The 11,657-nt window shown below is 53.8% G+C and overlaps 1 long non-coding RNA gene across 2 annotated transcripts; it reads left to right on the top strand.

Annotated features, from left to right (window-relative positions):
- The first annotated feature begins 1,348 nt into the window (after positions 1 to 1,348).
- LOC132690069 (uncharacterized) lies at positions 1,349 to 8,991 on the top strand. Of its 2 annotated transcripts, none has more exons than XR_009615221.3 (4): positions 1,349 to 1,463; positions 5,082 to 5,257; positions 8,020 to 8,162; positions 8,805 to 8,991. It is a non-coding gene; the product is annotated as an uncharacterized LOC132690069 (long non-coding RNA). The 2 variants fall into 2 exon arrangements; XR_009615220.3 differs by lacking the exon at positions 1,349 to 1,463 and adding an exon at positions 3,038 to 4,024.
- The last annotated feature ends 2,666 nt before the right edge of the window (positions 8,992 to 11,657 follow it).

The raw sequence follows: 11,657 nt of genomic DNA on the forward strand, positions 1-11,657 counted from the left end.
AGACCCTGGCCACACGGTGCGGGTCTGAGACGTGGACGTAAACCCAGCAATATTGCGGAGGGCGGTTATGCCTCCGGCACGGGCTGGCACGGAATGGGCATACGGTGGGCGCTAGATGGATGGGTCAGCAAAGGAAATGAATGGAGTGGGGGAAGGTTCTTGACCTCCATCTCCGAGGGACTATGCTTAGAAGCCAGGACCAGAGTGCTCAGGAGAGGACACGTTCTGTTCATTTTCCTGCATTCCACGTAGGGCTTGCCCGGCTCATGATCAGGACACTTATGAATAGCCCGTCACTGGAGCGATGGTGGGGGCATCACAGGAAACGAGATTTATTTTCTTCTGAGTAATTTCCCGCATTTTCTAAATGTTCTACAACGGGCATGTGTTGTTTTCACATATTTTCCCAAATGTTGCGTAAAAAAGTCCAAGGCGTGCTCTCCGTGCAGTAAGGAATCCACAACCATCTGGTCACGCGGATCTCCGGACCTGCTTGGACCCACTTCGTCGTGAAGGCTGGAGGGCGTGCTGCCCACCTTGCGTGGCGACCTCAGCCCTCCCAACAAGTTTGAGCTAGGGACTCCTCGTGATCTTCTTACAGGTGAGGAAACAAGCTCAGAGAGGTTAAGCAACTCGTCCAAGGCCGCACAGGGGTGATGGTGGGTCTGACACCTGAGTCCCTGCCCTTTGAAATCCTGCTGTACCGCTCCATCCTCGTAAACATAATATAGTAAAATCAACGTGCAAATATATTTTTTCGTGCCTTAAACGGTGAATTTTTATTTTATTTTTTTTGCAAATAAAGCTGAGGCCTAGGGCCAGCTGACTGGTGCAGAGGACCTGATGACTCCTTTTCTTGGGGCTGAAAGTGGCAGTGGTGAGACCACCTGCCCACAGGGGCCTTCCGGAACGCACTGGAACTAGACTTTTATGATCACCATGGAGAACACACAAAGCACAGCAAAAAGCATACCGGTGGGCCTTTGGGGCTGGGAAGACCAGGAGGGCCACCTTACAGAGACCCTGCTCTCTCTGGCACACCAGGCTGTCCATCTCTGAGTCACAGGGCGGAGTAATTCTCTCCAGGCCCTCCTTTGCTCCTGGAGCACTCAGCGGCCCCATCCCACCCAACCGAAAGACACATGATGTCGCACAGCGCCCTCAGACAGGACCCTCTCTGGTGGCCAAGCAGGCAAGTAGCGAAGGAGTAACGGAAACTTCCGGAGTGAGCCCTCGGCACGGGCTCCCGAGGAATGCCCCGCCCCTCCCACGCTCCTCCTCCAGCCCCGCCCCCAGCCCTGCGCCCCGCCCCTCCCCCAGCCTGCGCAGGTGCTGCTGGGCCCGAGCCTGCTGGTGCGCCCAGGCTGAGGAGGTTAAAGGTCAGGGGAGTGGCACTTCCTTAAGTGTTGAACCCCACCCCAGCCCGTCATCTCTGTTATTTGGATGCAGCTCCCTTCTAGAAGGTCAGTAATCATCCTGAAACCTTCAGTTGCCATTTTCCAAGCTGTGAGGGTGGCCTTTAATTTAGCCGTAGCAGGAATGTAATTGCGTTAAGTGGCGCCGCCTTACTCCGACGGCAGGTGTCGAGGGCTTTGAAGATTAAAGTATGAAGCGAAATTAATTATTTAAGGAAAGCACTGGAACCGGAGACAGTATAAACCTGGAGCAAAAACCAGGAGTCGAAATTGTCAAAAACCGGCAGCATGCTCTTCCTGCGGGACGAAAGATAAGTAGCAGCTGCATAAGGCATTATAATTTACAAACTTGGGCGATGTGCGCCCGTCTTACTCGGTTGGGCGGGTCTCTGACATGGCTGTAGCCCTCCGATCTGCCAGAAAAGGATGCCCAGGCCCAGAGAGGTTGAGTGCCAGGCACTGGGTCACACAGCTTCAAAAGATCAGAAGAGGAAACTGAAGTCCAGTTCAGAGCCTCTAGGACTTTTAGGTCCACTGTTCCTCTGGGGCCAGTTCAATAGAAGAAAATGTTCATTCCTGCAGAAAGCGTTCAGTGAGGGTGTCCGCGGCTCTGGCTTTCCCGATTTACGATATATTGATTTGTGGCTGGGAAACAACCATTCGCAAATGTATTTAGAAAGGAAAATAAATCCCACGGTGTCGATGGGGACGCTTAAGCTATTAGGATTTACAAGGAAGACTTACTGTTGCTTTGGGTAGAGCGTGGGCTGTTCGTTATGGAGTTAACTGATAGTAACGACACTATAAGGAGGCGATTGAATGGGTTCCCACAGCACAGTTCTGATCCTGTGCGCGTGGGGAAGCCAGATTTCCATTTGAGCTTAGAATCATCAAGTCCAATTGTCTTCCCAGCTCGACGCTATGAAACGCCTGGGGTTGATGTAATTTTTAGAGGGTGAGATGCTAACTGTCGCTTACTGGGGTAGAATTTGCAACTGTGGTTAAGCACTGGATAATTGGACAGAGCCACACAGAAACCTCAGCTGAGCCTCCTCCCGGGTGGTGTGGCTTCAGGCAGGACGCTTCACCTCTCGACTCAGCCTCCACGTCCCCAGTCATCCCCTCGGGCTGAGAGTAGTGTTGTAAGGGGAAGCCTGATGGGCAGCTCCTGGGTTTGTAGCAAGTGATCAGTAAACATCCCACCGCTGCTACTGTTGCTGGGGGCACTAGGCTGTGCGCACACGTGTGTTTTAAGTCCCTGAAAACAGCTAGGAATAAGGAATGGGATCTCAGAGACCTGATTTTCTCCTTTCAATGCGGCTCATCCATGACTCTGAACCCCACCCCGCTTGTTTATTTTCTTTGCGCTCCAATTTCCCGATCTCTATAATGGGCTTTAGGGAGATTATCTGTCAACTTCCTGTCTATATCAGACATTCTTAGCATCTGTTGTTCTTGGGGAGACCATAGGAACTTCGTGGGGCTTGTCAACTGAGGAAGGTGACTCCCCCCCTACCCCCCCACCCAGGGTTGCCACTGTTCCACAGCAGCTTGTCGGTGCCACGTGGGAGAGCAGGCTCCACAATGACAGATTTTCTTATTTGTTCAATGGAACTGGAAGTACAGATTTGATGTAAGATTTTGCATATTTAAACGCGAAGAAGAGAATTGAAATGCCTGCCATCCCAAACAAAACCGAGCATCAGATTCAGAGTCAGCCCATATTTGGGGCCCCTGAAGCAGCCACATCTCCAGGCCGCCGTATTGTCCAGGCAAGATCACCTTGAGGACTGGGTGACCTTTTATTTTCACGTTGTTTTATTTTAACATTAAGACCCACGTTGCAGCCTTAATAGCACCAAGGAGGAGACGATAAAGGTCCCCGTTCTAGAGACGAAAAAGGTCCCTGTTCTAGAAATGGTTCGTCTGTTTTTAGCTCCTGGGCTCAGCGTGGTTGATGACGTCATCCTGCGGTCCTGGTGCCCCTAAATCCTCCTCAGACATCTGGATTTTTGCTCTTTGTTCTTCAGCCTTCACCCCACCCGGATCCAGGCGGGGTCTCCCACCTCATTCTGTTACCATTTTCTCATCGTGCCGATGAGTTTCAGAGTCCTTTGGGGTCCTTGTCAAAAAAATCATATAAAAATATATGTATCAATATTACCAACCGTATCAATAAAAATAGGCATCACCTAAAATGTACCATTTTAACCATTTTTAAGTGCATGAAGCATATTCACCTGTTGGGCAGCCGTCACCATCGGCTCTGGAACTTTTCACTTGCAAAACTGAAACTCTGTTCCCATTAAATGATAACTTCCCCCTTCCCCTCCCCCACCCCAGCCCCTGCCGCCACCATTTTACTTCCTGTCTCTGTGAATCTGATGATTTCAGGTCCTTCACAGGAGTGGAATTATACAGTATTTGTCTTTTTGTGACTGGTATATTTCATTTGGCATACTGTCCTCAAGGTTTACCTATGTTGCAGCAGGTGTCAGAGTTCCGTTCCTTTTTAACGCTGAATAATACCCCATGGTGTGTATATACCTCATTTCGTTTATCCGTTTGTCTGTCGCTGGACATCCGGGCTGCTTCACCATTTGGCTGTTGTGAGTGATGCTGCTGTGACCAGTAGCCACACGGGGGGAGCTGGTGGCTGCCATATTGGACAGTGCAGATCTAGAACGTTCCATCATCACAGAATGTTCTATCGGACGGTGCCGCTAAGGAATTTACAAGATGCATGCACACAAATATATCAGATTTTGATGGCCAATATTGGCCCTGTTTACAGGACAGCAAACTGAGGCCCGGATAGCACGGAGACTGATCTAAGTCATGCTGCCCCTGGGAGGCAGAATGGAAATCAGTCCCCCAGATTCCCGGCCAGTGTGCCATGTTCCCTCCCTGTCACTGAAAGTTCACGTGGAACATGGAGGCAGGTGGGGGGTAGGGGGAGTGAGTAGGTTATAAAGGGTACAGGCTCTGCAGCATTTTTCAGGATTTCTTTTGAAAGAGGAGTAGCATGTGTGTTCATTTCCTGTGTGCTGTGCTAACATTTCTTGCCTCATGGTTTATTAAATGTAATGGGCCAGATGTTCCAAGGATTATCGCCCTCCTAGCCTGGTGGTGCTGACAGCCTTTGGCTTTAATCCATTTCCTGACTGCAGCAGGCCCAGGAGATTTCACGACCTATGTAGCCAATTCTCTCCTCTTGCACAGCAATATGATGTCAGCCTGGCGTGTGCCCGTGCAGAATAAAGACTACATTTCCCAGCCTCCCTTGCAGCTAGGTGTGGCCATGTGACCAAGTTCTGGCCAATGGGATGTCAGTAGAGGGTCAACGGGGCAGCACCTCGGGGAATCTTTTTTTGACTATTATTTTTTATGTTTATTTTTGGAGAGGGAGAGAGCACAAGCTGGGGAGGGGCAGAGAGAGAGGGAGACGGAGGATCCGAAGCATGCTCCGCTCTGTCAGAGCAAAGCCCGATGCCGGGCTCGAACCCACGAGCCGTGAGATCGCGCCCTGAGCCCAAGTCAGACGCTCAACTGATTGAGACACCCGGGCGCCCCACCTGGGGATCTATTTGAAGGGATGGCTGGCGGACCTGTGACCTCTGCCTTTCCCATTCTCCCTCATCTCTCTCTCCATACTCTTGCCTTCAGCTGTCACCTTGGTCCCTGTGGGCGAGGTCAAAGGTCAGGAATGAAGGAATGGAGCAGAGCCACCCGTGCAGCCTTGAACTGCTAACATTTGGCCTTTCCTGTGAAAGAGAGCCAAGCAGCTGCCTGTTCGAGACATTGTTACTTGCAGGCAAATCCAGTCCTCACTGATGAACAAGGTAAGGACATCAGGCTCTCTCTGTAAGCTGTTACCCTGAGAATAACCTTAATAAGGTAGGGATTGTCAACTGGGGATGATTTTGCCACCAAGGGGACGTCTGGAGTCCGTTTTGATGGTCCTGATCAAAGGCGGGGGCGTGTGCTATTGATATCTAGGGGACTGAGGCTCCGGACCATCCACAAATGCATAGGACAGAATGACACCGTGCTGTGCTGCAAGAATGACGTGGCTTCGAGTGCCAGTAGGTGAGAAAGCTCTGGGTTTCGTTTGGTTTTGTTGCAAAGAAGGACGCTAAAGCCGAAGGGCTTAGGTTACTTGCCTGCAGTGACATAGCTTGTCAATATGGCGGAGGCAGGATTCCGACCAGGTGAGGGGTGGGGTGTACCCGAGCAAGGCTTGGGATGCGTTCATCGTGTCCCTCAGACGCCGCGCCTGCTCCCGTCTGGCCTCCAGGAGTCAAGCAGCCCCTGTGTTCAGGTCCTGGGTCTGTCACTTCCTGGAAGATTGCCCTTGAGCTGGTTTCCTCCCCTCTGGGCACCCCCGTTGCTTCCCCTCGATGAACGGGCGATAGTCATGCCCGCATCCCTGCTGAGTGTGTCGGTGAGCCCAGCAGCGTGGCACTGGCCAATCAGGGTGGATCCAGGGGGCCGTAGGGTCCCAGAGGCTCCTGCTCCCTGGGGTGAGCCCCTCAGTTCCCCTGGGGAATCTGAGGGGAGGCGTCATGGAGGCTGGTGGGGGGGACACTTGGGGTGGAGGGAGGATGGGCTGTTTGCTAACTGACGTGGCAAGATTTCTATACGTGCGCCTCCCGTACGGCCATTCTGGGATGCGTGGGCCACATGCTGGCCTGAGCGGACAGACGTAGAAATTGTTCATGCTGGGAAGGTTCGGAGGAATGGTCCACAGAGCCAGTCTCCCTTAACCTGCAAGCTCTACCCCTGCTGTGGGTTTAAAGAAATAAAACACAGCCACCACTCAGATGAAGGGTTAAGGGGGAGAGGTGATGTCTGATGAGCTCCGCCTTAGACCAGGGGCTTTGTTTGCTGTTCCTCACGTACTTCCCGCAGCTTTCCCAGGTGTGTGTGTGTGTGTGTGTGTGTGTGTGTGTGTGTATTATTTGCTCTCGTGTTACACATGAGGAAACAGTGACCCAGAGGGACGGGTCCCACTTTGAGGGTTTTGCAGGCATTTAACAACCACCCTGTCAGAGGGCAGGGGCGTGCGATTTGGGGTCTGAGGCCATCTCAGGTTTGTGCAGTCAGGCAGACTCTACCACTCCAGAGAAATGGGGACAGCATCCGGCGTCAGTGCACGTTTGGTTCTGTAAGATTGTTCGGTGGGCCCGGCTCCTGGAGTTCACCAGGGGAGAGCCAGACGCCTCAGGACCTTGACCCCAGGGACCCGCCTGCCCTATTTGCACTCCCAGGCTGGCTCCCCGGGTCAGCACCCACCCTAGGGTCTTTGTGCCCCTTTTCCCCACTTCCTGGCAGAGTTGAGCAGCCTTTGGATTAGGGAGGTGCTAATGATTTGATATCTCAGCCCGGGGATTTAATTGATCCTTTAGCCCAGCTGGAAAAAAATCCCTCCCTCAGATAGCTGTTTTATCTCGTGGCCCTTGTCACCAGTTTAATTATGCTAAGTCCACATCAGATGCCTCGAATGAGAGGGAATTAAAAAAAAAAAAAAAAAGCCATCGGGCCGGCTGGGTTTCTTTTCTAGACCATTTGGAACCCGATTGCTTGTTATCACCCTGGGAATCAGCAGCTTTCACCTGCAGATTAAAAGGCATCCCCAGAGACCACTTGAAATGCACAATGAGGGAGCTTAATCTTCTCCATGGTCCTGAAACCTGGGTTTTATGGGGCATCGCACCCTCCAGCCTTCCATTTCCCTTCGCGGGCCATCACCCTCCTTGGCAAAAACGGTGCCCCGGGAAAATTCATGCCTCTACAAAGCGGTTAATGGCGCATGAAGCCATTTCGAAATGTAACTAGAAAGACATTTCAAACATTAACCTTCTGCAGAAGGGCGCTATGGACACGACTGGGCTTTGCAAGCTTGTGGGCGGATTCTTTTGTTTTCTCTTTCTTTTTCTTGTGGGTTTTTGGTGTTTTGGTTTTTGCTTTTGATGGAAACTCGACTTTAATAAAATTAAAGACTTGCATTTTTCCGCGTTTGCTATAAATTACAAACTTCTCAACTGTGACTGCTGACTCGACCTCAGGACAATTAGAGAATATGACACGTTGAAACGACGAATACACGGGCCAAAGAGCAGTTTCAAGGTAGAAGTGCATGATTAATGTAACTGTTTTGCAACACAGCCGTCCAAGTAACTGTCTCTCGGGGTTTGGAGGGGCATAAAGGGAACTGACTTTCTGCGGGTTGATGTTAAAACTTAGCCCTGTGAGTTCTTCTCAGAAGCTGTCAGTGCTAACCAGCATTCATCGTTAGCAGTCAGGGGTTCCCAGTGTGAATGGGTTTTGGTGAAAGGGGACAGACGCAGGGTGAGAAAGCCTGACCAGCGCTGGCAACACCCATCGTTACTCCCGTCCAGCGGGCACTCAGGAGCCAGGCACTGTGCGGGGTGCTTTCCAACGCCAGAGGTGTTACTATGGTTCCATTTTACAGATGAGTACGTTGAGGTTTGGCGAGTGCGTCCCACAAGGATGTCCACGGCCGCTCTCCTGGGAGTCGCTCAAACACAGACGTGCCCGAATGCCCACCAGCGTGGATAAATTGCTCACTGTGTGTTCACAGAGTGGAATCCTCCGCAGCCGTGAAGACTGGTCCCGAGCCAGAAACCAACATGGGTGAAAGAAGCCGGACGTGAAGGAATCCACGCGCTGAATGGTTCCACCCTAGGATGGACCGGAACGGGCAAAACTAGGATACTGTCCGAGGTCAGAATCATGGTTTCCTTTAAAGAGTGGGTGGGGGGGGGGGGGAGCGGGGGGCAGAAGATGAATTGGAGCATCGGGGGGTGATTGGGATGCTGGCAGGGTTCTGCCTCTCATCTGAGTGGGGGGGGGGGGTACAGGAGGCACTTGCTGAAAATTCATCGAGCTCTGGCCTTTTTCTCCTATATCCTTCCCGTTGTTTGAACAGTGTCGTTGAGCTGTAGCTCTCACGCTCTAAAATCCACCCACTTCAAGGGTGTAAAACTGAGTGGGTTTTCGTGTGTTCGCAGAGCTGGGCAAGCATCACCCCGTCCAGTTCTGGAACCTTCTCATCACCCCGGAAAGTAAACAGGTGCCTGCTAACAGTCACTCCCAGGCTGCCCCCACTCTCCCAGCCCCGGGCAGTCGCGATTCTACGGTCCGAGTTACCCACTCTTGCCGCGTGTCTGCAGGTTAGATTTAAACTGAAATGAACAAGGCACTGAAATAACCACAGGCCACGGGCAGACACTACCCTACGCCCCTCACTTCTGCGTCCCGCACTTGTCTGTGTTCTTCGGTCAATCACCCGCCTGGCCCGGATGATCCGAGGGTGTTTTCCAGTGGGAATATCGCTTGTTTCTCATTTCTCCCGCATGGGAGCAGGTCCGGGTCAAACCATCCTTTAATGGAGACGGGAGGTGAAGATCCGTTTGCCAGCCAGTCTCCTGCATCTAAGCTGTGGCTTTCCCCGGACAGCGATGTGCCTCCGGATGGAGCCATTTCTCCGGACCCCTTCACCGGCCCCCGCCTGCTGCTCTGGCCCCATGCCTGTCGCCACCCCCACGGGCCTGGCCAGGGGAGCCCAGCACCAGGCAGGACACAGAAGGACGAGTCGGGGAAGGGAACAGAGAGTTGTGCGTCTGGGCAGTTTGGGGACCTAAGTGCCTGGGCTGGGGTCCAGCGGAAGGTTTGTTCTCTTGGCTGATCCAGAGTTAAAAACCGGCAGCCAGCAAATGACCATTTGCGAGGCACTTGTGCTTAGTCCTTGTAACACTCCCCGAAGGTAGGAATCGGTATCCCGTGTCCCCCGCAGATGGGAAAACCGAGGCTCTGAAAGATGCCCTGAGCCAGGGGCTTAAAACAATTTGTGATTTTCTCACGGTTCGGGGGCCAGCTGGAGTTCAGCTGGATGGTTCTGTGGGTCCCACCTGAGTCCAGTCCCGCAGCTGGGAGCTCGGCACAGAGCTCGGCCGGGGCTGGAACGTCCAAGGTGGCTGTTCTCCGGGACTCTTCTCCACGGGGCCCCTCCTCACAGCTTGGCAGCCGGGCTCTGAGAGAGGAGGTAGAGCGGCTGATTTTTTCCTTTTCACTGTGTATGCTGTTGGGTTAACGAAGTCACAGACCAGCCCAAGGGGCCGCTTTTTTTTTTTAATTTTTAAAAAATTCTTAAAAAGTCTATTTGTTTTTGACAGTGATAGAATACAGGCGGGGGAGGTACAGAGAGAGGGAGACAGAGGATCCGAAGCAGGCTCTTCACCGACAGCACGGAGCCCCACTCGGGGCTCGAACTCACAAACCGTGAGATCGTGACCTGAGCTGACGTCGGATGCTTAACCAACTGAGCCACCCAGGCGCCCCAAGGGACCACTTCTCGGTGCCAGGAGCATACAGGGTTGGGAAGGATTGTCGCTGGCCACATTTGCAGGAATCTTCCATATGGGATTTATGATGCAGACGTTAGGTGCTCTGCTCAGAACGATTACCAGCTATGGGGGGGGGGGGTGGGGTGGGGGAGGGCTCAGCCGAGGAGGCATTAAGCCTGGACTGGGGTAGATAGGGATTTCCGGAGGGGGTAGGACCTCCTCTGGGGTGGCTCTAGAGCGAGGGAGGGACTCTGGCTGTCCCTCAGAGTGTCTGTTGGGTTTTGGTCCCAATTTCAGTTGCCCAGAGCTCGAGCCAGTCCCTTGAGCTCTCTGCCTCAGCTTCCTCACCTGTGAAACGGGGATAACAACTGTCCCTCCTTCCTAGAGTTGCTCTGATGACCCAACAGGCTCTGCCTGTAAAGCACTTAGCGCCGTGACTGGCACATAGAAGTTCTCGGACGTTAGCTCCCGTCGCTACTATTCGGGTTAAGGTGAGGGTGTGATATCAACGACGAGTGGGGTTTTCCAGGCCAAGATGATCCGAAAGAATGTCCTGAGCCTCTGCGAAAGCCGGGGGAGCTGAGAGGAAGCGATGAAAAGGAAGCCCATGTAGCAACAGGCAGAATTTGGGGGGGGTGGAGTCACCTGCAAGGGGTAGACCAGAGAGGCCTTGTGAGCCAAGGAGAGGTTTAGGGATTTTGTTCTCGGGGCAGTGGCGGCCTGCTGGGACCAGGTTAAGGCTCTGCTGAGTTCTGGCTGTCTGGCTGCCGTGGGGCCAAGCGGACGGAGCCAGGAGGGGGATGGGGCAGTGAGCGTGGGGGCCCCTCCCTCATCCGCGTCGGAGGGAGGGGACCTGGTGGTGGCAGGGAGGGCGGAGGCGGGAGGGGGGGCAGCTGACACTGGCAGTGGATGGGGTAAGAGGCACGAGGGAAAGGCTGGCGTGCGTTCCTCCTGGGTCTCTGGGCTGGGGGCGGGGGTGGGTCCTGCGAGGACGTGGACAGGACGGAAGGACAGCCGTGGGCAGGAGGTGACAGCGGCTCCTGCAGGGAAGGGGGCGTCTTTGAGAGCCCGGCGGGGCTGCCGTGCCGCGTGAGCACCAGGAAGGAGGGCCACTCCCAAGATGGAGAGAAGACCTAACGGTGGCTGGCCCGAGAGGACAGCGCGTCCAGGGGCTTGGCGGTCCGGGGCAGCGGGCTGTGCTCTCCAATGAGAGAGGAATCTTCCTGAACGCAACTGAAGAATGAGGCTGGGGAGCGAGGCGAGGCCCAGGGTGCGGAGGACTCGGAGTGGCCCGGAATTTGCACCTGCTCTGGGAGCCGCAGATGGCTCCCCGGCGTCACAAGCAGAGAAGCGATGTGTTTTGGACGAAGGCCACAGCGCAGAGGGGACCGGCGGCCGGTGGGAGGAGAAGTTAGCACTCCGAACGGCATGATTGTCAGGGCCGGCGATGAAGCCGCTAAATCGCCAGCCGGGGGGGCCACACATCAGGTGGGGAGGTCATTAAATATGGGTGTTTGGTGATGGGTTAAGACGATTGTGGAGTCTGATTCGGAGGTTTAGGGATGCTGGCCTCGGTCACTTGGCAGCCAAAGTCCCTATCAGGAGGGTGTCGGGCGCCTGGGGGTAAGCCTTGGACCCTTGATTTCGGCTCAGGTCATGATCTCACGGTTTTTGGGATCGAGCCCCACGTCAGGCTCTGCACTGGGCACGCAGAATCTGCTTGAGAATCTCTCTCTCCTTCTCTCTCTCTCTCTCGCTCTCGCTCTCTCGCTTTCTCCCAAGAAAGGAAGGAAGGAAGAGAGAGAGAGAGAGAGTAGAGCAGCCCTTCAAACACAGATGCGAAGTGTTTAGCAGCAACAATGTCAGCTCAGTC

The sequence above is a fragment of the Panthera onca genome, chromosome E2 (assembly GCF_046562875.1).
Source record: "Panthera onca isolate mPanOnc1 chromosome E2, mPanOnc1 haplotype 2, whole genome shotgun sequence".
Lineage (NCBI taxonomy): Eukaryota > Metazoa > Chordata > Mammalia > Carnivora > Felidae > Panthera > Panthera onca.